Source organism: Canis lupus, chromosome X (assembly GCF_003254725.2).
Source record: "Canis lupus dingo isolate Sandy chromosome X, ASM325472v2, whole genome shotgun sequence".
Taxonomy (NCBI): Eukaryota; Metazoa; Chordata; class Mammalia; order Carnivora; family Canidae; genus Canis; species Canis lupus.
The window spans coordinates 110,615,789-110,639,973 of record NC_064281.1 but is presented as its reverse complement, the minus strand read 5'-3'; the positions used below and the strand labels follow the sequence as shown (position 1 = coordinate 110,639,973).

The following is a 24,185-nucleotide window of genomic DNA, read 5'->3' as shown; positions in this document are numbered from 1 at the left end:
GAATGACAGAAATTCCGCCTGGGGAGAGGAGATAAAAATCCAGCCCCCCAATGCCTACTGCACACATCACCTCTAGCCTTTCATCCTAGGACCATGACCTTCATTGGTTGAGGGGACACTCTGTGCCCCTCAGGAGGGACTTGACCCTCTCAAGGGTTGCAAGACAGAGCCACCCACATCCAATTGCCCTGGTCCAAACAAGGGGATATATCCAAACATAATATAGCCCCTCATTATTCTTCATTATCTCTATAAAGAGCAAAGGTGCACTTCTACAAATATCAGGCCTGGCCTTAAACCTACAGCAGTAAAAAGGCATCCACACTATCAAAGTCTAGTGGCGCTGTAGTTAGAAGTCCTTTTTTTTTTTTTTTTTTTTTTTTTTGTTGTTGTTGTAGTTAGAAGTCCTATGCCGAACTTAAATCCATTTCTGTCATTTCCTGGCTATGTGACTTTTTTTTTTTTAATTTTTTTTTAACTTTTATTTATTTATGATAGTCACAGAGAGAGAGAGAGGCAGAGACACAGGCAGAGGGAGAAGCAGGCTCCATGCACCGGGAGCCCGACGTGGGATTCGATCCCGGGTCTCCAGGATCGTGCCCCGGGCCAAAGGCAGGCGCCAAACCGCTGCGCCACCCAGGGATCCCTGGCTATGTGACTTTTGGTAAATTTCTCAATTTCTCTGTTCCTTAATTTCTACATTGCAAAGTGAAAGTAATAAGAGAATCTCCTCATACGTCTAAGGTTTAAATGAGAGTGCTTTGTAAATGCTGGATATAGCAGAAGCTCTTAGCAACCCATAGCTATGTTTATTATCCACCCAAGTTGCATTAAGATAAAGTGGATAATTGTTTTAGTTATCTATTTTGGGGAAATTAACATGTATTATTTTTGAAATTAAAAACATAACTTTTAAAATCCTAAATATAAATTCTATTGTTAGACATCTTTTATTACTAACCCAAATTGTTAGACATCCACTATTACTATTGTTTACCATTCACCATTACTATTATTTGCATTAAAAATAATGCATAATGATAATCAATTACTAAAAATTTAAACATAAATGAACAAATGGAAAAATTCTTGAAGTAAGTGAAAGAGAGTAAAGATACAAAAATATGGCAAACCAAACCAGTTGAGCAGGGTCTAGTGCATACCCAAATGCTATGACCATTGGCCAATTACTGAATCACTTAACTGTATGTATTTTCCATGCCCGTTTCCCTATCTGAAAATTGGATTATAATAGTACTGATCTCACAGGTTTCATGAGAAATAAATTATATATCACATGTAAAAAATAAGATAAAGTGGATAAAGTCAAAGCATCTTCCTACTTAGGGCTCTGGCCTTGAGGTTGAATATACTCAAGTTGTTTTTCATATTCAAGAGTATTTCATAATTTAAGCTGACAAATAGCTAATCACAAATTGAAGCGTTGTCCTAAATTTGTTTTTTATCAAAGTGGATGCTTGAAATGTTGGAGAAAGTATACTCTCATATATCGCTGGTAAAAAAGATAATCTTTATATCTTGTCTGAAGAGGAATCTGGTATTATCTACTAAAATAAAAAATATAGATACACGTCAACCTAGCAATGGCACTCTTGGGAATCTATTACATAGAAATAAAAGCACTGAGGGGGGTCACCTGGGTGGCTCAGTCAGTTAAGTGTCTGCCTTTGGCTCAGGTCATGATCCCAGGGTCCTGGGATGGAGCCCCCACATTGGGCTCCCTGCTCAGTGGGGAGCTTGCTTTTCCCTCTCTCCCTGCTTCTCCCTCTCCCCCCTGCTCATGCTCTCCCTTGCTACCTCTCTAAGTCTCAAATTTTAAAAATCTTAAAAAAGAAAAGAAAAGAAAATCACTGGGAGTGGAGGGAACGTTTGTGAGAAGAGGTATGGCTGAGTTAAGTGCACAACCAAACCATAGCCTTTTATATCACCATTTAACAGATTCAGGTGGTCTCTATGGTGGACTCTTGAGTGAGAAAGGCAAGGCGTGGCAGTATATTTACTAGCATGCCACTGTTCTACGCTAAATGTCCAAAACATCCCTTATCTGTGTGTAATGTAAATGTCCTCTATGATTATGCAAGCATGCGCTGCTGGGGGTCTACCCCAAAGATGCAGGTGCAGTGAAATGCCGGGACACCTGCACCCCGATGTTTATAGCAGCAATGTCCACAATAGCCAAACTGTGGAAGGAGCCTCGGTGTCCATTGAAAGATGAATGGATATAGAAGACGTGGTCTATGTATACAATGGAATATTCCTCAGCCATTAAAAATGATGAATACCCACCATTTGCTTCGACGTGGAGGGACCTGGAGGGTATTATGCTGAGTGAAATAAGTCAGTCGGAGAAGGACAATCATCATATGGTTTCACTCATTTGGAGAATATATGAAATAGTGAAAGGGATTATAAAGGAAAGGAGGGGAACTGAGTGGGAAATATCAGAGAGGGTGACAAACCATGAGAGACCCCTAACACTGGGAAACGAACAAGGGGTGGTGGAAGGGGAGGTGGGCGGGGGGTGAGGGGTGACTGGGTGACTGGCACTGAGGGGGCACTTGATGGGATGAGCACTGGGTGTTATGCTATATGTTGGCAAATTGAACTCCAATAAAAAATATATATATATATACATATAAAAATAAAGAATAATTTAAAAATATGATTATGCAAGCATGTATGGAGGTATGGACAGTTATTCACATCAGTTACCTTTGCAGGGACAGTATGGAATGTAAGAAGCAAAGGCTGCACATTGTTTAAAGAACGATGTGCAGAGTGAAAACTTGTATTCTATCGTCCCATTTAGGTAAAATTGCGCGTGCGTGTGTGTGTGTGTGTGTGTGTGTGTGTGTGTGTGTGCACCCGTGCATGCATGGGCACATATGTACCTGCAAATATGCAGGATGGTCAGCAAGATGTTACCGGCATATGTCTCAAATGGGATGAAAAGTAGAAAAACATTCACTTATTTGTCTACTTATGTATTCGTTTACTTTACACAAGTTGAACCTGACAATTCCCCTCAGGGGACATTACATCTTAGTAATGTCAGAGTTGCATCTCAAGATTTAGAAACTGTCTCAGAGGCCAATGATTTCCCCTCAGTACCCTCGATGGGCATCGCCAAGCTTCTCTCCATCCCTCTAGCACACTCCCTTCTTCCCCACTTCAGGGCCCAGGTAGCTCTCATGCATATCCTCTCGTCGTTGGCTCAAACAGCGTCTCCTCACCTCTGTGACTAACTTAGGTCCCCTGTTCCATCTCCCAGGAGCACACTGTACTTATGTTTGCTGAATAACATCCTACAGACACTGTTTGACACCCACGTGTACTCAGTCTCACCTGGGGGTGTGTGGCCTATTGCCTCTGGAGAACTTCAGCAAAGCTCAGTTTTGGTTAGTTCCACTAGAGCCACAGAGAAACCCAGAAGTTGCATTAGCAAGGCTGCCATCCATGTCCACATTTAGCAATTTTTTTTAAGTGGAACCAAGTCCCCTGCATCCTCTAACAGCAGCCTGGGTGACAACAAGGCAATAGCAGGGGTTCAAAGACCTTCAGAAACTTAACCTTTCCTCCCATTCAGCAAATACTTCATGAGTGTGTAGCAGGTACTGTGTTGAGCCTTGGAGAAACAAGAGTGAGTAGAAGTTGACGTGGTCCCTGATCTCATGGGGCTCGCAGAGTTGGGGAGGAGACAGCCACAGAGGAACAGGAGTCCACAAATGAATAAATAATGACAAGTCATGCAACTGCAAAGAAGTAACAGTATAGGGCAGCCCGGGTGGCTCAGCGGTTTAGCGCCTCCTTCAGCCCAGGGCCTGATCCTGGAGACCTTGGATGGAGTCCCACATTGGGTTCCCTGCATGGAGCCTGCTTCTCCCTCTGCCTGTGTCTCTGCCTCTCTCTCTCTCTCTCTCTCTCTCTCATAAATAAATAAAATCTCTTTTTATAATAAATTTATTTTTTATTGGTGTTCAATTTGCCAACATACAGAATAACACCCAGTGCTCATCCCGTCAAGTGCCCATCACCCATTCACCCCCACCCCCCGCCCTGCTCCCCTTCCACCACCCCTATTTCATTTCCCAGAGTTAGGAGTCTTTATGTTCTGTCTCCCTTTCTGACATTAAAGAAATAACAGTACAGGGAACTAGCAGAGCAATATATTTAAAAATGTGACTAGTTCATATGTGTGCTATTTTTAATGTAGATAGATGTAGCTATGATTGATTCATTTAAAGTGCCATTAGATTCTTAGCTGCTTTTTGCCCAAGTGTTTTTTCTCAACCACTACATTCTAAGAGTACAACCATCATCATTGTGGCAGTTGGGAGGGTGGATGAAAATAGCAAACATTAAAAAGCAGCTTTCACACATGTCCATGCTTGGAGAGAACCCATGGTCTTTCTAAATGAATACTGCATTGCTGTGCCGCAGACCCAACATGGATTTGGAAGTGATTACTGACCAATTTTTAAAAATTTATCAAGTGGTCCCCAAGATTAGCTGTTTGATTTGCTTGGTAAAGATGATTGCTATTTTAACAAGAGGTGTTCATACTCAAAAGAATTTTAAAACACTAGTCTAATAAAAAGCTCTCAAGTCATAATGCATGCTCACCCCCCTCACACACACACACACACACACACACACACACACACCCCTGGTGAGCATCTAGCAAGAATTAACAAGCAGCAACATGCCTATGAAAGAGAAGAGTTGCAGACTTAATATCCGTGCTGCCATCACTCATCTCCCAAAGCAAGCTAGCAGCAAGACGAAGGAAAAACCACCACCCCTCCCCCCACAGTGTGGGCTAGGACCGGATCCAGTTTGCAGAAGGATCCTGCATATGGGGTGGAGGACTGCCCCCACATTTTAGCCTGGGGAATAGGGAGCCTAGGTACAACAGCCTTGTGCTGACCCCATGCGGACTCTGCAGGGGATCCAGAAGGAATGCAAAGTTCAGTCTGTGTCCTCAGAGAGCCTGCAACCTACCTGGGAGTCAAGATCTGCTTATAGGAAAAATACAGGACTAGAATATCTCGTTTATCTGAACATACAGCAGAACCAGAACTTTGGTGGAATCAGAACTCCATATAAATTGATCGCCCAATTAACTGAGATTTTCTGCTAAGTGTTCATCCTATTTATTTGGATAGTTTGCACTGGAAGAGGCTTCTAAACGTATTACGAGTTTGTTTTATTCAATGGAACATTCTGGGCATCATTTAACCTTTTCTTGATGACTCAGGGTCATCAATATGAACACCCTTTATTGTACCTCATCTGCTTTTGCATTATTCTGAATTCTCTTTCTTTCCACATCTGGCTGTCAGCTGTCACTGCTCACACAGTTGGTGAGTCTGTCTGTCCCAACCCTCGCAGCTCTGGACCGATCATGGATAATAACAGCAAAAACTGCATTGATCCCCTGCTATATGCCAGGCCCTGTGCTAAGTGCTTTGCATGGATTAATTCATCAAATCCTCAGTGCGACCCTTGAGGCAGGCACAATTATTATCCCCGAATTGTAAATGGGGTAAGCAAGGCCCAGAAAGGTCAAGTCATTTGCCTAAGGTTACACAGCTTCATGTAGCAGAGCCAGAATTTGTACCCTGATCTGATCTCAAGATTTCAAGGTTTTTACCACCATTTTAGTGCTTTTCAAACCTTTCTGACAGTGAGAGACAATCAAAAATATATTTTTTCTCACCATACAGGAGACAAAAACATGTAAAATAAAATCACAACTTCTAACAACACATTTCTTGTGTGGAATACATTCTGATATTCTATTCCATTATCATCATCATCATTATATCACTAATGTTGGTTGCGACCCACTGAAACGATTTCCCAGCCCATTAATGGGTCACAACTCATGGTTTAAAAAATCCTGTAGCACATTTTATAGCTAATCTGCAATGGGGACTGGGTTACCACTGGCCATATGACCCCTTAGCGTAAACCAGAAAAAGGTGCCTCTTCCTTGAGATGCTTAATTCCATCTTCCAACAAATTGTCAAAATATATTGATATTGTTAGATTAAGACACTTTACTGGCATCTGCCAGAAAATGGTTAAAAATAAATGTCTTGATATCAACATGATGAAGACAAAATGATGTTGTGAGTGCCCAGTGCACAACTGTACACTTTAGCCCTGGTAGACAGAGAACCCAGGTGACGATATGAGTTAAAAGGTGAGTATTAAATGAGTCAATTTTCTCAGAGGACCCGCATACACAGGATTTGTCGCAGATCTTTTGCTTTCTCCTTTCTCCTCAATTCCCATAGGATTGTCAGATAAAGTATAGGATACCCTTTTCAATTAGAATTCCAGATAACCCATAAATAATGTTTAGTGTAAATATTCCTCCATACAATATTGGGGATATACTCATACCAAAAAATCACCTTTTGCTTATGTGAAATTCAAATGTAACTGGGAATCCTGTATTTGTATTTGCTGAATCTGGCAAACCTATTTCCAACACACGGGTGGACGGATGTAGGTCTTGCCCCTGTGCCTTCCGAATCTGGAGCAGTTATCACACGACATGGGGGTTGGATGCAAGTCTGTTATAGCAGCTCCAGAGCTGTCACAGGTTAGGGCCAAGTGGGTAATCCTGAGAGGAAGACAGAATTAGAGAACATCAGTTATGTGAGTTTATGAAAGCACTGTGGGCTGGGGGGATTGTGGGAGACTCTCGGAGGACACCGGCCTAGAAGGATAAGGAGGTTGGAGACAAATTCTAGGATCTGTTTCATGAGAAAAAGCTGATGCTCCGGTGAACTAGGCAGTGTGTGTGGTGCTTAGCAGGAGATGAGTTTTGTTAAAGCAGGGGCTGAGTCATTTCAAAGATCACCTAGGCAGGGGCACATGAGAGTAGTCAGGAGAGTCTTTTTGATAGCGTTTCTGTAAGATGGATGGAAAGAACTAGACCGATACAGGAAAATTATGATGGTACTAGACTTGCTAAGTGCCAGGCAATGTAATAAGCATTTGATACGCATCATTTCAATTGACTCTCACAAGACAGGCCCATTATCGTCCCATTTTATGTCTAAAGAAACTGAGGCAGAAAGTGGATCTGATGAAACATGGCCAGGGTCACATAGTTTATAAGTGGGGGGGCTGGGCTTTGAACCTGGATGTGTCAGGTTCCGGGTACACTTCACCCCCACACTACGCTGCTAAAGGTGATGTGGGAATAAGGGAAAGGAATGTTGTAAAACACAGCTTCTGAGACACCCTAAGTACTGTGTTGTGTCAGGGACAGAGAAACATGAGCTGATGCAGGTAACAACCCTGAGATTAATGAGGTGTCCTATAACACTATATCCTTGCTGCTTTGTCCCAGCAAAAAGCAAAACACACTTTTTGAAGTGAAGTGACATGTCTATGGCATCCCAAAGGGTAATAAGTCCCATATTTTTTTGGCCCTCTTTTCTACCCCTTCCAAAAACTAGAAGTAAGTCTTGCCCTGACCAGAAAAGAAGAACCCAAGAGTCCCAGCCCTCATCCTCGGTATTGCACCCACAGGGTTTAAAGTCCCACATAAATACTCCTGTGATCATTTGGGGATCACAGGAGCCATTCTACTGGTAAGCATTCTTTCCCCGGCAGAAACAACACAAATCCCAAACAAAAAGCAAAACCACCATTTGTGGTCTTCTTTTAGATGCTCCTTCTTGCTGGCTGGGCTACTCATCTGTAATCTATTCAATCAGAAACTTGGTACTGGGTTAACAGATAACACAGCTTTAATTTATTTGCCAAAACACTTGGCCTCCAAAACCTTATTATTATTTATTTACGCACCATTGTTAGGATACAATGCCTGTACTTTGTGATGGGAGCATTAACCACAGACGGGTCTGTTATCAACGTTTGAGGACTGGTTGTTACTGTGATTATTTGTTGCTGGTTCCTTTGCTCCCAAGCATCCCCCTTCACAGGACCAGCTGAGCTAGGCAAAGTGAGGGCGGAGAGTGAGCTGAGGCACGCTCTGTGCTGTGCTAGTAAACCAGCTCTCCCAGCAGTGAGAGAAAGAAACAGCCCCATTTGTAGCATTTGTTCATTTCTGTGGTGTCAGCACACCCGGGGTGGCCATTTTAAGCTACCAGTGTGACCCCACCGAATGTGAATTTGGGAACAGATACTAACAATAGCTCTCCAGGGCCTGCATAAACCAAGCAGGGAAGTCTGTATGGCGCATCAAAAAGGAGTTGGGGACTGGTCAGACAAATGACACTTTCTCCATACAATAGGTTACCAAGTGGTGGTTGAAAATGCTCCTGTGGATCTATAGTTATTTACTTATAAATTTTCTAAGCTTTTGAAATAAGTAGACCCATATTTTTTACCACGGGAAATAATCAGCAATATGCTATTATTAAGAGTTTTTGAAGTCATCCAACAATATTAGTAGGATCCCATTGTAACTTTTTTTTTTAATTTTTATTTATTTATGATAGTCACAGAGAGAGAGAGAGAGAGGCAGAGACATAGGCAGAGGGAGAAGCAGGCTCCATGCACCGAGAGCCCGATGTGGGATTCGATCCCGGGTCTCCAGGATCACGCCCTGGGCCAAAGGCAGGCGCTAAACCGCTGCGCCACCCAGGGATCCCCCATTGTAACTTTTTAAAAGGTGTGTGCTTGCTCACAAACAGAAAAATTATTTAATGTTAGTTAAATAATTACCAAAATATTAATGTTAGTTTTCTGTGGGTGGTAAAATTATTATTATTATTATTTTACTTTCTTCTGTTTAATATTTCTATTTCACAATTTGTTTACAATAGGCACATATTACTTCTATATTCATATATATATATTTCTAATTTTAAAAGTAGGAACTTGAACACCTTGTTATTTCCTGAGTCCTCTTTCATTCCTTCACCCCCTTCTCCAGGTAGAACTAGTGAGCCGGGGATGGGACATCGGCTTGAACCAAAGCACACCAGGAATACATCCCCCCCCACAGGTCTTACTCTACTTTCCTGAATACCACTCAGGGGACAGGGGTCACTTGTCCAATATTACAGAACCAATGAGTGGCAGTGCCCTACCATAGAATTCTCAAGGCCGGCTGCTCAGGCGCCAGGTCTCCCCACAGCAGCTGCCTCTTGACTGCACCACAACAGGTTATTCTAGTTCAACCCTTTACAAATAAGAAATGATAGAGACAGAGCAATTCTGGGGGATTTAAGTTCTGGGTAGGTAGATTTGAGTTCTGCAATCTGAATCACAGCACCCACACACTAATTTCTTGTCATTATCTTCTGAGAAATAGGGATCTCACACCTCTAGTTTGCTAGGCTAACTGGTGACACTTTTGCCTGTCAATTACACCATGATTAAATAAACTTGGAAGTCAACCCCTGGTGTAAATGAAGGGCAAGAGTGTTTGCCATAGCCGAAAAAAACAAACCATCATAAATAATATTGTTTCTACGTGAAAACATGCTCAAGGTTTCCAACTGACTCACATACTAACGTCTGGAACATGACATGATTCATTTGTAAATTGGGGGCTGCCAATTGGGGACCAGGTGGTCTGATCTAAACAGATCAGAGCCTTATGCTTCTCATATGGAAATATCTTTGCAGACATGCTATTGTGATCAATGAATAATTTTAAAGCATTTGGGAAATGTTAATTATTGATCCTGGCTTCCCTGACCAAAGCAGGATCTACAAAATGCCACACAAATTCAGTTCGGTCTCTATGCATTACCAAATAACTGTGCTGATTGCCTTTTTCTCTGGCTGGCTATTTTCAAACAGTTTGGTAACAGCTCTGGTTTATTCATAGAGAGCTCGATAAAGTCAGGAATCAAATGCTATTACCTAGAACACATATATAAAGAATGAGAATGCCTTTAAAGAGAAATCCATCTTCCTCTTTCCCAATCAACAGAAGTGACTCGGGTATTATTAGAGCTGCCCGGTTGTAATCCACCCTCTGGGATGCCACTTCTTGTACCTGGTTATTACTATGCCTCTGTCCCCAACTTTCCAGTTTCTTCCTTCAGAGAACTCCAAAAACCATGTTTTGAAAGATGTTTCCCCAGGAATAACAACAAACTACTAACTGCTTTGTTTTGGTGGGGGAAGAGCTGTTAGTTTATGCTTCAAATGTGTGCCTTGAAATGTGACAGCTTTCCGACCTGAGAGAATATGTCATTTATTTCAGGACTCTCATTGGGCATGCGTCTGGTCGTGGCAAATGATGGCTACATTCTATGAGACACCCCACAGAATCTGTTTCTAGACCAAAGAGGAGACCGTGAGGACCACATTCAGTTTGAAGACAGTACAAAGCTCAACAGTATGAAACCAGGACTTTTTGGCTGGAAACCAGAAGGCCCAGGTTCTAGTCTTGACTCTATAATTGCTTAGCTGTTTCCCCTAGCATGTCCCCTCCCTTTTCTGAGGCTCAGTATCCTCATCCAGAAAATTAGAGTTCTTCTAACTCTGTGGAATTTCACGGAGGAAGCATGGGAGCCAGTACATCTTGAATGTGATCTAATGGGGAGGCCATCTGGTTAAGCGAGGTTATCCATCAAGAGGCTCATCTTCCCACCCGAGGGCAGTCCATCAGATGTGGCCTTGCAGGAGCAGTCATCAAAAGTTCCCAATTCCTTTTTATCCTAGATCAGGTGACAAAAGGGGCAGCTGAGAAAGTGCAGCCAGTTCTTCCTTGAAGGGAGGGAAGCCCAGAGGGTGCTAACACTGAGCTCAGAGGAAAAGTGCAAAACACAAGACTTGTGGTAATTTCTGAATTGGGTCAGGGATGGGTGGAAATCATTTCGATTGTCTTTCTTCTTGTTTCAGGTTATGTTGGAACAGATTTAATCTCTGGATGATTTCCAAGTCTTTGAGAGACGACTTTGCCATGATTCTGTTTTAACTATCTCCCTCCCAGACCAGGTGATGTTCCTTAAGGGCAAGAGTCAAGCACAGCAATGCTTTCAGAGCATTTGCTAAATAAATGACTGAGTAGGCATTCCCAACAAAATTTTTTTAAAAACCTGATCTTAACAGAAAATAAATCAGCACAAAAGTTATCAAGTTGCTTGAAATGCTTTCTGGAATGAGGTACGAAATAAAATTAATGAAATTGATGAGATGAAATTCTTCTCAACAGTTTTCGATTCTCAAACTACAATGTCCTTAAGTTGGTATTATTATACTATTTGTGAGATCTGAAAACTCAAGGCAGAATTTTCCAACATTAATCCATACCATGGATACTTAAGTGAAAGCATGGCCCATATCTTAAGTTGAGATACCTCTGTACAGAGTTAGTCATTTACAGAAGGAATTCAGCAGAGTGATCAGAAACTTAGAATTCTAGAATTTGTTCTGCCAAGTAGCTCTTGGGCTAATTATATAACCTTTCTGAGCTACAGAATCATCATCTTGAAAAGGAGAATAATAATAAATCCTACTCAGGAAGCTGTTACAAGGAGTCAATCTGAGAAAAGGCATTACAAGTACAATGCCTGGCATATAGTGAGTCCTCGTTATTGTTGCTGCTGCTGCTAAGAATAAGAATAATAAATAACAACAACAAAACAGATATATATCAACTATTTAGTCCCTTTAGTTATTTGCAACCTCCTTCTAGTGTTATCCATACATGAGAAGGCAGGGTGGTCTACTAGAAATTGGTTAATTACAACATAGGATCCTTGAGCTCTAAGAATGAATACAAAGCATATACTTCGTTATACAAAATTCTAACATTATTTGTAAAATAGACTAATAGATATTCTGCTGAAACATACTCTTTTCCAGTCGATTGCCCATTATTAACAGGCTTGTTTCAGTTGAGCTGTGTATTAAGAATTACTTGATCTGATGGTTTCATATCATGGAGAAATAGGTGTTATTTACTAGGCTTACCAGATTTAACAAATAAAAATACAAGAGGCCCAGTTAAATCTGAATTACAGATAAACCAAAAATTTTTTAGTGTAAGTGGATCCAAAATATTGCATGGGGCAGACTTAAACAAAAGAATTACTCATTGTTTATCTAATATTCATATTTAACTAAGCACTGTGTATGTTCTGGCAAACCTATTTTTATACAATAATTTGTCTTTACAACTTCCTAAATATATGTATTTGATGACTTTTTAAAAATTATTTATTTATTTATTTATTTATTTATTTATTTATTTATTTATTAAGACAGAGACAGAGAGCATAAGGGAGGGGCAGAGGGAGAGGGAGAGAGAGAATCTCAAGCAGACTCCACACTCAGTATGGAGTGACTCAAGCAGACTCCACACTCAGCCCCCCTGATGTGGGGCTTGATCTCATGACCTGAAGATCATGACCGGAGCCGAAATCAAGAGTAGGATGCTTAACCAACTGAACCATCTAGTCACCCCTGATGATATTTTATAAAGAATATCCATTTAGGGGCACTGGGGTGGCTCAGTTGGTTCAGTGACTGACTGGATCTCAGCTCAGGCCTTGATCTCAGGGCTATAAGTTCAAGCCCCATTTAGCAGTCAGTACCACTAGTTTCTATCACAAAGTCAACTAATTATATTTTTTTCAATGTTATAGTATTGACTCCTTGTTTTAAGAAATTTTAACAAAACTTCCATAAATGCAAGTAATACAGTTTTTACTAGCATTAGGCACAATTGCCTCAACAAACCACCAGCAACTCCAAAGGAATCCATGGTTAAGTATAAACTCTGACTAGGCCACTTTGAAATGAATCTCATGTTGGAAACCAGAGCTCCAAGCCATTCCATTGAGGAACATTTCTGCTAGTTCACAAAGGTCATATTTACCTGTAGCTAGTGGCATTTCCTTGTTCTTAGATAAGATACAACAAAGGGAAGTGTTCGGTTCCAGGTGAGTGGGAAAGGGTGTAAGAAATAGGAAGATAACAGTGTTTGGTTCAGGTGGGAATGTATCAAGCAAAGAGTTCACTCTGCTACACAATCAAGAGGCAACTAACTGGCCATAATGCAACTATTATCACCCATTAAAATCTTGTCCTCTTTCACTCGGATTTCTATGTAGAAAATTCTGACTGCATAAGCACCAGAACTTTCCTTTCCAGAGGGGGGGGGGTGCAGTGAGGTTGATATTTATATTCAGTGTTTATATAAACTTAAAAGAGGCTCAACAGCATGTTCAACAGCATGTCCTGGCTGTGTCCTCGGTAGTATCTCTAGTTAGGAATCTGTACGGGAGGAGTTAAAATAATTATAAGTCTCCAATGTACTCATGCTCATAATTGAAAATTAGATAAACAATAGCTTTGCAGCAGCATCTACAAGACAGAGAATAACAGAAAAGCAAACACAACCCTGTAAGAAAAACACTCTAGGACGACAGGCTGATCTCCCTTCACAATACTGCTGTGCCTCTAGAGAAAACTGCCAAGGTTTTAGAAATCAAGTCATTTTAAAATCATAAAATGGAGCTCACTTTATAAAGGTGATTCTACAGACTTCCCCAAAGCAGATGCCTACATCTGTTGTCTGGACAAATCTGAACAAAATCAAGTATTTAAAAAATGCTAGGAAGGACTTCCCAATGTCCTTCCTACTTTTTCCGGAGTGTGAGGTGGGGGTATGTTCAGAGAACAGGAACACGAGCTAGGTAAGTAAATACTAATAAAGGTCTTCAAACGTCTTATCAGACTAGGCTCTATTTCTCCTGCACATCACTCCCGAAAGTTCCAAAGTGTGTTTTTTGATGCAATTGTGAGGAATCTTAATGTATCATTAACTGTGGTAATCCGTTTGCTAGACGTGGAGCTATGACACAGCAACTTCCTTATCCCTGCTCTACACAACTGTCCTTAAATCTTGTCAAGTTCCTTTGAGACAAGAAGCCATGGTATCCTTTGGCCTGGAGATGTCCCAACTATACATACCTATGAGAGAAGCCATTTGTGTATGCTTGGGAAAGAACAGGATTTGGGGCCAAAGACCTAGATTTCAGTCCTGGCTTTGTGACTTCCTGGCATTGGAACCACAGAGAGGTTGCGTATTCTCTCTTACACCAAATAGCCTTCTCTGTAAAATGGATGGTTCTAATCCAATGAGAAGCTGCCCATGGAAGTGATCTGTAAATGGTAAAGCAGTATAAGAAGGTTATCGATTGTTCTTATTAAAGATCTCAAGATTGGGGACGCCTGGGTGGCTCAGCGGTTGAGTGCCTGCCTTCAGCCCAGGGCGTGATCCTGGAATCCCGGATCAAGTCCCGCATCGGGCTCCCTGCATGGAGCCTGTTTCTCTCTCTAGCCTATGTCTCTGCCTCTCTCTCTCTCTCTCTCTGTCTCTCATGAATAAATAAATAAAATCTTAAAAAAAAAATAAAGATCTCAAGATGGATTTTCCCCCTTGTGCTAGCAGGGTGGGAACAGGGCAGGGGTGGCCTTTGAAGAGGCTTCTGGTGGCTTGCAGAAGGCCATGGTCTGGAATGTTAAGCATCATTCTGGCTTAAAGACAGATGGATTGACCCTGCAATTCTTATTTACATGCATCCCCTCAATGACTTTTCATGAGTCTAAACTAGAAAGTCAGCTTCTTTTTGGACAGAGCGCCTTCCTGAGGAGTTGAGCCTCCCCCTCTTCTGACAAAAGCTGCATCTTCCCCAAGAAGGAATGAAAAACGCAGACAGGCTCTTCAGTTCCATGTAGCCTGCATCTTCACAACCGTTGCCAGGTCTCACTGGCCAAATATTGGAGGCCATTGATGAGTCGGGCCAATTCCAATAATAATGTTGCTATAACTGCTAGCATTCTCCTTCACTGAGTGTGAAACTGAATTAAATAGCTGAAAATCACCACCCCACCTAGGAAAGATTTTTCTTACTTTCAACCACACAGTTACACGCAAAGTCAAGTATACAATAGGCAGTGTTATTTGTGAGGCACAGTGACATATTAGCTAATGCTAAAAGCAAAAAGGCACCCACTATAAGAATGCAATGCATTTTTTGAGTATTATGGGATTAATTCTGAGTATAATTTGGAACTGGAAGCATTATTTTTAAAAGCACAATTACCAGTGCTCAGGGACATGTAGCATTCATTGTATTCTCCTAACTGCCAAAAGTACAGAAAGTAAAAAGCAAATTCCTTTTGCAGTCTCAAGAACTTGAGTAAGCATAAGGTTTCAAAGTTCTCTCTCCAATTTAGAAACTTTTAGGTACCTGAAATAAAACTGAAAAAGTTTCCACTGGCCATGGGAGGTACTCAGTGAGAATTTTCTTTTGGTAGTCCAACTGATAGACTTCAAATGTTTCTATCTAGAATCAAGACAAGTCATTTGATACTGTGGGATACATGTTATATAATAATTGTCATGATTGTGCCTGTGGACAAATGGCAGATATTTGAGTATTATTTGATTTGTTGGCTTCCTAATTTCCATCTCAGAAAGAAGTATAAGAGGGGCACCTGGGTGGTGCAGTCGATTAAGCATCCAGCTCTTGGTTTCTGCTCGGGTCATGATCTCAGGGTCGTGAGATGGAGCCCTGGGATTGGACTCTGTGCTCAGCGGGGAGTCTGCTTAAGATTCTCTCTCTCAAAAAAAAAAAAAAAAAAGATTCTCTCTCTCCCTCTCTCTCTGTCCCCTGGCCCACTCTCTCTCCCTTAAATAAATAAATAAATAAATAAATAAATAAATAAATAAATAAAAATAAATAAATGTTTTTTAAAAAGAAGTATTAGAAACTAGAATACATGTATTTTAATGTGCTTCTATAGTATTTGTTAACATTTTCTTTTTTTTTAATTTTTATTTACTTATGATAGTCACACAGAGAGAGATAGAGAGAGGCAGAGACACAGGCAGAGGGAGAAGCAGGCTCCATGCACCGGGAGCCTGACGTGGGACTCGATCCCGGGTCTCCAGGATCGCGCCCTGGGCCAAAGGCAGGCGCTAAACCGCTGCGCCACCCAGGGATCCCCTGTTACCATTTTCTTCATTGAATGCCTATTAGATTGTCTTACTGGCCTTCCCCCTGCCTTCCTTCCCTGGATACTACCCCACCTTCTTCATGGAGGGGTTATGGGAGGGGGGCTACCAGCAGCCATGTCTGTACAGTGTGACTCCCCCATCCCTTGACCACAGGTGACTGACTCAACTGTGGGCAGCCGACTATGAATTTGCAATTGAGACGAAGAGAAACTTGGGCTTAACCTGAGTAGCTGGACCTATAGTGCCAATGCGGATGCCAGGGATAGCCATCTACTGTCATGCAGCCTGGGGAGCAGAGAAAGAAAGATTCAAGTTGACATGCAGAGAGGGGCAGGGACGAGAGGGAGTGAAAGAAAAGTCCCAACCACTAACCCAATGTCTGGCCCCAGGTCATTCTTGAAGTCCAACTGCATTATCCCCTGGGTTCCTTGAGAACCCCAGGGTCTATATAAATTCTTCCTTTTTGCCTAAACTACAGAATGAATGTCTCTGTTACTCACAGCCGAGAGTTCAAATGACTGAGCATTCAAGCTTTAATTTTGGCATTCTTCACTTTTGAAAGAGGTACACTCACACTGAAGCAAAGAGTTTACACTCAAGGGTTCACCCGGGCAGGAATGGTCCAGGCATAGCACAGTGTCTTGCTCACATACTGTTTGCTGAATGAATGAATAAATGAATGAATGGAGGCATGTGCTCCAAATCACCAGGTATGAGCTTTAGCTGAGTTTCACAAAAGGCTCAGTGCCCACGAATTTAAGACTATCCATTTTCTAAATCTCACTGGTCAAAGACAGAAGTCTTAAAACAGCTATACTGAACCCTTAATCTACTGCTTTCAAAGCTGGTTGAAAGGCAGACCGGTAGTTACAAACATGGCACTGGGGTCAGGCTGATTACATTCGAATCACAGCCCCGCCCTCAGACCTCTCTAGGCTTCACTTTGCTCATCTATAAAATGGGGACAAGAACAGTACATAGCGCTGACACTTTGAGGATTACAGGAGATAATCCACAAACTGTACAATGTATATAGTAAGTGCTCACGAGATCTTGGCAACCGTTATGATGATTTCAGGGTCACTTTTATCTTTTATTTTTTATTTTTATTATTTTTTTATTGGAGTTCAATTTGCCAACATATAACATAACACCCAGTGCTCATCCCATCAAGTGCCCCCCTCAGTGCCCGTCCCCCAGTCACCCCCACCCCCCGCCCACCTCCCTTTCCACCACCTCAGGGTCACTTTTAAAGAAATAAGAGCAATCTGCTCAAATCTCACTTGGTTTACTACTTTTCTTTTTAAAGATTTTATTATTTATTTAAAGATTTTGTGGAGAGAGCACAAGCAAGGGGAGCAGCAGGCAGAGGGACAGGGAGAGGTGGGCTCCCCGAGGAGCAGGAAGCCTGACATAGGGCTTGATCCCAGGACCCTGAGATCAAGACATGAGCCAAAGGCAGACAATTTAACCGACTGAGCCACCCAGGCACCCCTCACTTGGTGTACTCCTTTGGATGAGCTGCTCTTCCTATCATTGACCCAACTCTTCTTTCTGACTTCTTCCCAGCCACAGTCTGCAGGACAGCTTGGTGGCAGACTTCTTCTGGATCACCCACCTTGCTATCCATATCTTTGCTTTATCTCGTGACAGTCCTCTAAGGGCTCCCAAACATCCTGTTCCCTTCTGCTCTCTTCAATCAATTCTTCAGGTTTTAAGTCTGTGATGCAAAAAATGTGGTACCAGGAGAGCCAACATTACTCAAGATATTTCCCCCATCACATGATTTTCTGCCATTTTTCAAATCTATTTAAAATGTTCTTGACATCTTTATGTTGCAGCACTATCTATTAAAGTAGGTATGGGTGAGGGGCACCTGGGTGGCTCAGTGGTTGAGTGTCTGCCTTTGGCCCAGGGCGTGATCCCACAGTCCCAGGATCGAGTCCCACATCGGGCTCCCTGCATGGAGCCTGCTTCTCCCTCTGCCTGTGTCTCTGCCTCTCTCTCTCTGTTTCTGTGTGTGTGTGTTGTGTGTTTCCCATGAATAAATAAATAAAATCTTTAAAAAAAATAGTTATGGGTGAAATGAGATATCTTAAGTTTCCTTCAAAATAATTAGGAAGGGGGGTAGATTAGGGGAGAGATGAAACAAGCATGGTCATGAAAACTGGGTGATTGGTACCGAGGGTTCATTGTATTAATCTACTTTTTTACATGCTGGAAATTTTCCATAACAAATAGCCATGCCCGGAAATGTTCTTAGTCTTCCCTCTGACATTTCTTTACCTGAACTGTATATAATTGTATTCGTACAAAATATAGTTTCTGTTTTTACGTATGGTGCTACCAGAAATGCTTCCAACAGGCGAAGAAGGCGCGTAAAACACTGAAGATGAGAGTGCAAATGAGATATAATTTTACATTGGTTTCATTCCTGTTTTGAGACTAATGAATGAGACAGGTAAAAAGTCCTGGGAGAAACCATCTCTTTACTGGGGATTTGAGTGGATAATTTTTCTGTTTACAACCAAAATGGTAAAACATGTGCTGTTCTGTGATACGGGTGCAATGGGTCAGCAAATGCCCTTTAAAAGACACACATGCAACAGAAGACAAATCAAAAGCCACATGAAAAACTGCCTCCACCTCGGATCAGGAGGTTTTTTGTTGATGCTTTGTAGTCAACGCACCAAAGGTATCATAGCAACAGTAATGGGATGCTACTAACAAGAGCCTCTTCCCAATGTTTAACCTTGGTTGCAAGCTTCACAGAAGGTTCTTGCCACAGCATTGCTGACAACAGCAGGCATCAGCTATGCAGCCTTAAATGACCAAGGACCATGTCGGAGCATCAGGAAGTGGCTGCCACTCTCTGATGGGGCCAGTCATTCAGGAAAAGGAGATAAATTAGGAAGAAAATAATTATAAACTGTACTGCGATCGGTGCCTTTATATGACCATCAATGCTGATCATCTGTCGTCAAGGCCCAGTGGAATTGGGGAATCGGTTTTCTCATGCAGCCTTTTCACACAAACACTCAGGCCTTCAGCTATATTGCTGGTAGTGAGGGTCCACAGCCACACTCTTCTTCTCACCCCCCCCGGAGCAAACACATGGTAGAAAGCCAGCTGGTAGGGTTAGGGGACCAGGGTCGGGCCAAAGACGGGAGCAGAGCTAACTGCTCCCCATGGGGATCCAGCCCTGACCTTGGCCTCATTAGCTCTGGGTTCTGGCCCAGCTAAACCAGCCCAGATGGCTTTAGGAATAAGGTAAAGATCTACTTCAGGAAAAAGTGGACAAATAAATTAACAGCTTGCTAGCCTTAAAGTGATGTTCGGATGGATCTGTATGGTGAAATCTTCTAAGAACTTTACAAGGTTCTGACGTTCTACCGTTATTTCAGCTCGAGATGATGAAATCAAGTTTATTTTTCTCCCAAGAGAAGTAAGACGTTTTTCTATGTCTGAAAAATCAGAACCACCAAGCCTTTCCTTTGAATAAAATTCACCTGTCCTGATACACTTTTCCCAGGAGGGAACAGAACTAACCTTCAGTGAGTATTAGGTTACACAACCTATCACATTTCGTTCTCCCCCTAATGCCTCCACCGGCTACGTGATATTATCCTGCCTGGCCCTGAAAACCGAGGCCGAGAGAGGCTACCTGCTTTGGCCGAGGTCGTGCATCTACTAAACAGAGGAGGAGGGATTTGAACTTCAGGCCGTCAGCAAGTCCCTGCAGCCCCGCCGCATCCTTTCCTGCTCAGAGCAGCAAGAAGCAGGGACAGGGCGTTTTTGCCGAGAACAGAACAGCTGTGTGGTTTAAAACCTGGTTAGCGGGGACCCCTGGGTGGCTCGGCGGTTTAGTGTCGCCTTCAGCTCAGAGCGTGATCCTGGAGTCCCTGGATCGAGTCCCACGTTGGGTTCCCTGCATGGGGCCTGCTTCTTCCTCCGCCTGTGTCTCTGTCTCTGTCTCTGTCTCTCTCTCTCTCTCTCTCTCTCTGTGTGTGTGTCTGTCTGTCTGTCTAATAAATAAATAAAATCTTTTAAAAAAATAAAAAATAAAATAAAATAAAACCCGGTTAGCGCTCCTGTCAAAGTAGGACATGACATCGGGAAAGACAGTCTGGAGCACCTGAGTGGCAACAACTGACCGTGTCTCCCCGCGGCCCCCAACGTGCCATCAGCCACGCTCTTTAGCAAAACGGCCCCCAAATTTATCAGCAGAGGATCTGAAACCTATTTCTGTGGCTGGGGGCAACCACCCGGGTCTACGCGGGTGTAGTTGGAGCAACCTGCTGCATGGTTTCTGCGAGCATGTGCAAGCGCAGTTCAATGACCCAGTTCACAGCGAGATGACAGCTCGGGTGCTGGAGGGCAGGGCAGCCTGGGGGCCCGGGGCGGGCGGCAGAGGCAGACGACACCTGTGCGAGAGGAACGGCTGGCAGTCCCCGGGCTGGAGTAATAGCTTGGTATTTGCGCTTCCCTTTATGCTCTTTGCCTTTCCATGGGGAAAATCCCTCCACTGCTTCTAGTCTATGTTTCTCAATCTCAGCAAGACTGACATTTGGGGGGCAGCCCTGGTGGCTCAGCGGTTTAGCGCCGCCTTCGGCCCAGGGCCTGATTCTGGAGACCCAGGATCGAGTCCCATGTCGGGCTCCCTGCATGGAGCCTGCTTCTCCCTCCGCCTGTGTCTCTGCCTCTCTCTCTCTCTCTCTCATAAATAAATAAAATCTTTAAAAAAATTATTAAAAAAAAAAAAAGACTGACATTTGGGGCCAGATAAGTCTTGGCGTTGGGGGCTGTCCTATACACTGAAGAATGTTTAGCCGCAGGGCCAGGGCCAGGGCCAGGGCCAGGGGGAGGCACTTGCCTTGGGCACAAAATGTAAGGGGACACCAAAAATTTTAGTAACGAGGATTAATACTACTTTAATATAGGGATCCCGGGGTGGCGCAGCGGGTTAGCGCCTGCCTTTGGCCCAGGGCGCGATCCTGGAGACCCGGGATCGAATCCCACATCGGGCTCTCGGTGCATGGAGCCTGCTTCTCCTTCTGCCTGTGTCTCTGCCTCTCTCTCTCTCTCTCTCTCTCTCTCTGTGACTATCATAAATAAATAAAAAAATTTTAAAAAAATACTACTTTAATATATTCTTAGATCAAAATTGATGCCAAAAAATCCACGATAAACAAAATGTCAAAACTGAAAGAAGGCAGGATCGCTCTTGCTGATTTTTCCCTTTTGTCTGCAGTGCCAAAGTGGCTCAGCGTGACGCTGTTAGTGGTCCTCTTTTTTTTTTTTAAGATTTTTTACTCAGCCATTAGAAATGACAGATACCCACCATTTGCTTCAACGTGGATGGAACTGGAGGGTATTATGCTGAGTGAAGTAAGTCAATCGGAGAAGGACAAACATTATATGGTCTCATTCATTTGGGGAATATAAATAATAGTGAAAGGGAATAGAAGGGAAGGGAGAAGAAATGTGTGGGAAATATCAGAAAGGGAGACAGAATATAAAGACTCCTAACTCTGGGAAACGAACTAGGGGTGGTGGAAGGGGAGGAGGGCAGGGGGTGGGGGTGACTGGGTGACGGGCACTGAGGGGGGCACTTGACAGGATGAGGACTGGGTGTTATTCTGTATGTTGGTAAATTGAACACCAATAAAAAATAAATTTATTATAAAAAAAGATTTTATTTATTTATTCATGAGAGACACAGAGAGAGAGGCAGAGACACAGGCTCAGGAAGAAGCAGGCTCCATGCAGGGAGCCCGATGTGGGACTCGATCCCGGGTCTCCAGGATCACACCCTGGGCCCCAGGCGGTGCTAAACTGCTGAGCCACCTGGGCTGTCCAGTGGTCCTCTTACTGCCCTGTTTAGCAGCACCCTTGACATCTCCTGATGTCTACCCACTAAATGCCAGTAGCATTTCCCACCCTAAACCCCAGTCATGACCACCCAAACCGTCTCCAGATATTTCCAAATATCCCCTGGGGGACAAAAGCACCCCCAATTGAGCATCAATGCTATAGTCACAGAGCTATAGGAATCCCATGCATTTAAAAAATTGAGAAGTCTGAAAAGCTAAGGCGCATGATAACACTGTTGTGGCTAAGGGCAGGACTCTGGCATCACAGTCATGGCATTAAATCTCAGGTTGGTAGATGTGTGATCTTTTCGTGCTTCAGCTTCACCACCTGTAGAGATGATAATAAAATCTATCTGATCGAGGTGTGAGGATTTAACAATGACGGGTGCAAATCATTTAGTATAGTGCTGCCTGGTAAGAACTCAAAAACATGAGTCACTATCTTTACTGGTAAGTAATCAGTGGGCTGGGCATACCGCTCCCTTCAGTTTCTGGGCCACAGTGACAGGATTGCTTATTTTTCTGATCAAGGAGAGGTTGGTACCAAAGGAAAGGAGGACCTGATATTTCCAAATGGCTTAAGTCGTCAGCTATACAAGTGCAGGTGGCTATTCTCCTTTCAGAAGGAAATATTTGTTCTATAATTAAACATTTCAGTATGCAAGTCTAAATGTTTCCCACCACCAGCTTTGAGCTTTGACAGACCTGACTGCAACTCAGAGGAAATGTTTGTTACAAAGGCTAAAAAGTTCCACCCACCAGCTTGCCCTTACTCCATCACTTGAACCAATGAGCCAGAAAACTTCAAAATACAAAATACAACTAGAATTTTGGGGATGGCTTAGAAAACTAATAGGGACCAATTTACTTTCATCTAAATATAAACCAAAGTACTGAGTCACTGAAACACCCTTAAGCCCTTGAGTACCCATTGCAAGGAAAATCATATTTTCTTGCTTTTGGCTTTTTTGGTTATTCATAATACCTTGAATGTAGTAGGCAAAAGATATTTTTTTTTGCTTTTCTTTTTTTAATAATTTTTTTTGTTTTTAAAATCTATTTATTCATGAGACACACACACACACACACACACACACACACACACAGAGGTGCAGAGACACAGGCAGAGGGAGAAGCAGGCTCCATGCAGGGAGCCTGATGTGGGACTAGATCCCAGGACTCGAGGATCACACCCTGAGCCAAAGGCAGGCGCTAAACCACAGGCTGCCCAAAAGATTGCTTTTCTCTGTGCCCTTTTGTGTCTGGCTTCTTCAACTTAGCCCAGTGTTTTCAAGATTCACCCATGTTACACCATGTATCAGCACTTCATTCCATTGCAGGGCTGAATAATATTCTACTGTAAGGATATTTTACATTTGGTTGATCCACTCATCCATCAATGGACAATTGGGTTGTTCCCACATTTTGGCTCTCATGAATAATGCTGCTTTAAACATTTGAGTACAAGTTTTTGTGTAGACATATGCTTTCCATTCCCTTGGGTTTCACCTACAAGTGGAACTTCTGGGTCATGTGGTAACCTATGTTTAACATTTTGAAGAACTGCCAGACTGTTCTCCCAAATGGCTACACCATATTTTACATTCCCATCAACAAAGTAAGAGAGCTCCAATTTCTCCATGTCCTGGCCAACACTCGCTATATCTGATTGTTTCATTTTCGCTACTCTTGTGGGTGTGAAATAATCTCTCATCGTGGTTTTGATTTATATTTCCTTTATGACTGATGACGTTGAGCACCTCTTCATGTGCCTCTTGGCCATTTGTATGACTTCTTTGGAGAAGTCATGGTTTCATTTTGATACGCCACAAGGTGTGGGAAACATTATGTGGCAGGTGGGACCATCTGGAATAGAAATAGGAACCCTGATTAAGTGTATATTAAATGCCCACCAAGCCCTTCCACCATGTTACTGAATTAATGATTAGCTTAGCCTATAAGAAAAAGAAAACCCATGTTTCTAATGGCAGCAAAAATTATTCTATTTGTGTGGCCTTAGCTAAGAGTTAACAAAAACTAGCTAATGGGGAAGGTTTGTTTATCATTAGTGATAACTTCCTCATATCTAAACCCCAAAATTCCAGAACACCTTATTAAAACCCAGATTCTTCCAGGACAGGTCAGAACACTGGTGTACACTCTTGCATACTCTGGAGTAACTGCAAAATCTAACATAAGTATGTCCTTTATTTCTGTATTTCTCAACTTAATTGGGTGAATTCCACTGCACCTTTAGTTGACCCCCTGAAAATGTTTTTCTTCCATGTTTGGAAGAGAACCTACATATTTCT

General features: G+C 42.6%; 1 long non-coding RNA gene across 3 annotated transcripts in view; it reads right to left on the bottom strand.

The window, feature by feature from the left end:
* LOC112668583 (uncharacterized) overlaps positions 1-24,185 on the bottom strand; it is a 189,203-nt gene that overhangs the window by 96,552 nt on the left and 68,466 nt on the right. For all 3 annotated transcript variants that reach the window (XR_004813153.2, XR_007409493.1, XR_007409494.1), the window contains one exon: positions 6,444-6,655. This is a non-coding gene — a long non-coding RNA (uncharacterized LOC112668583). The remainder of the gene's footprint in view (positions 1-6,443; positions 6,656-24,185) is intronic.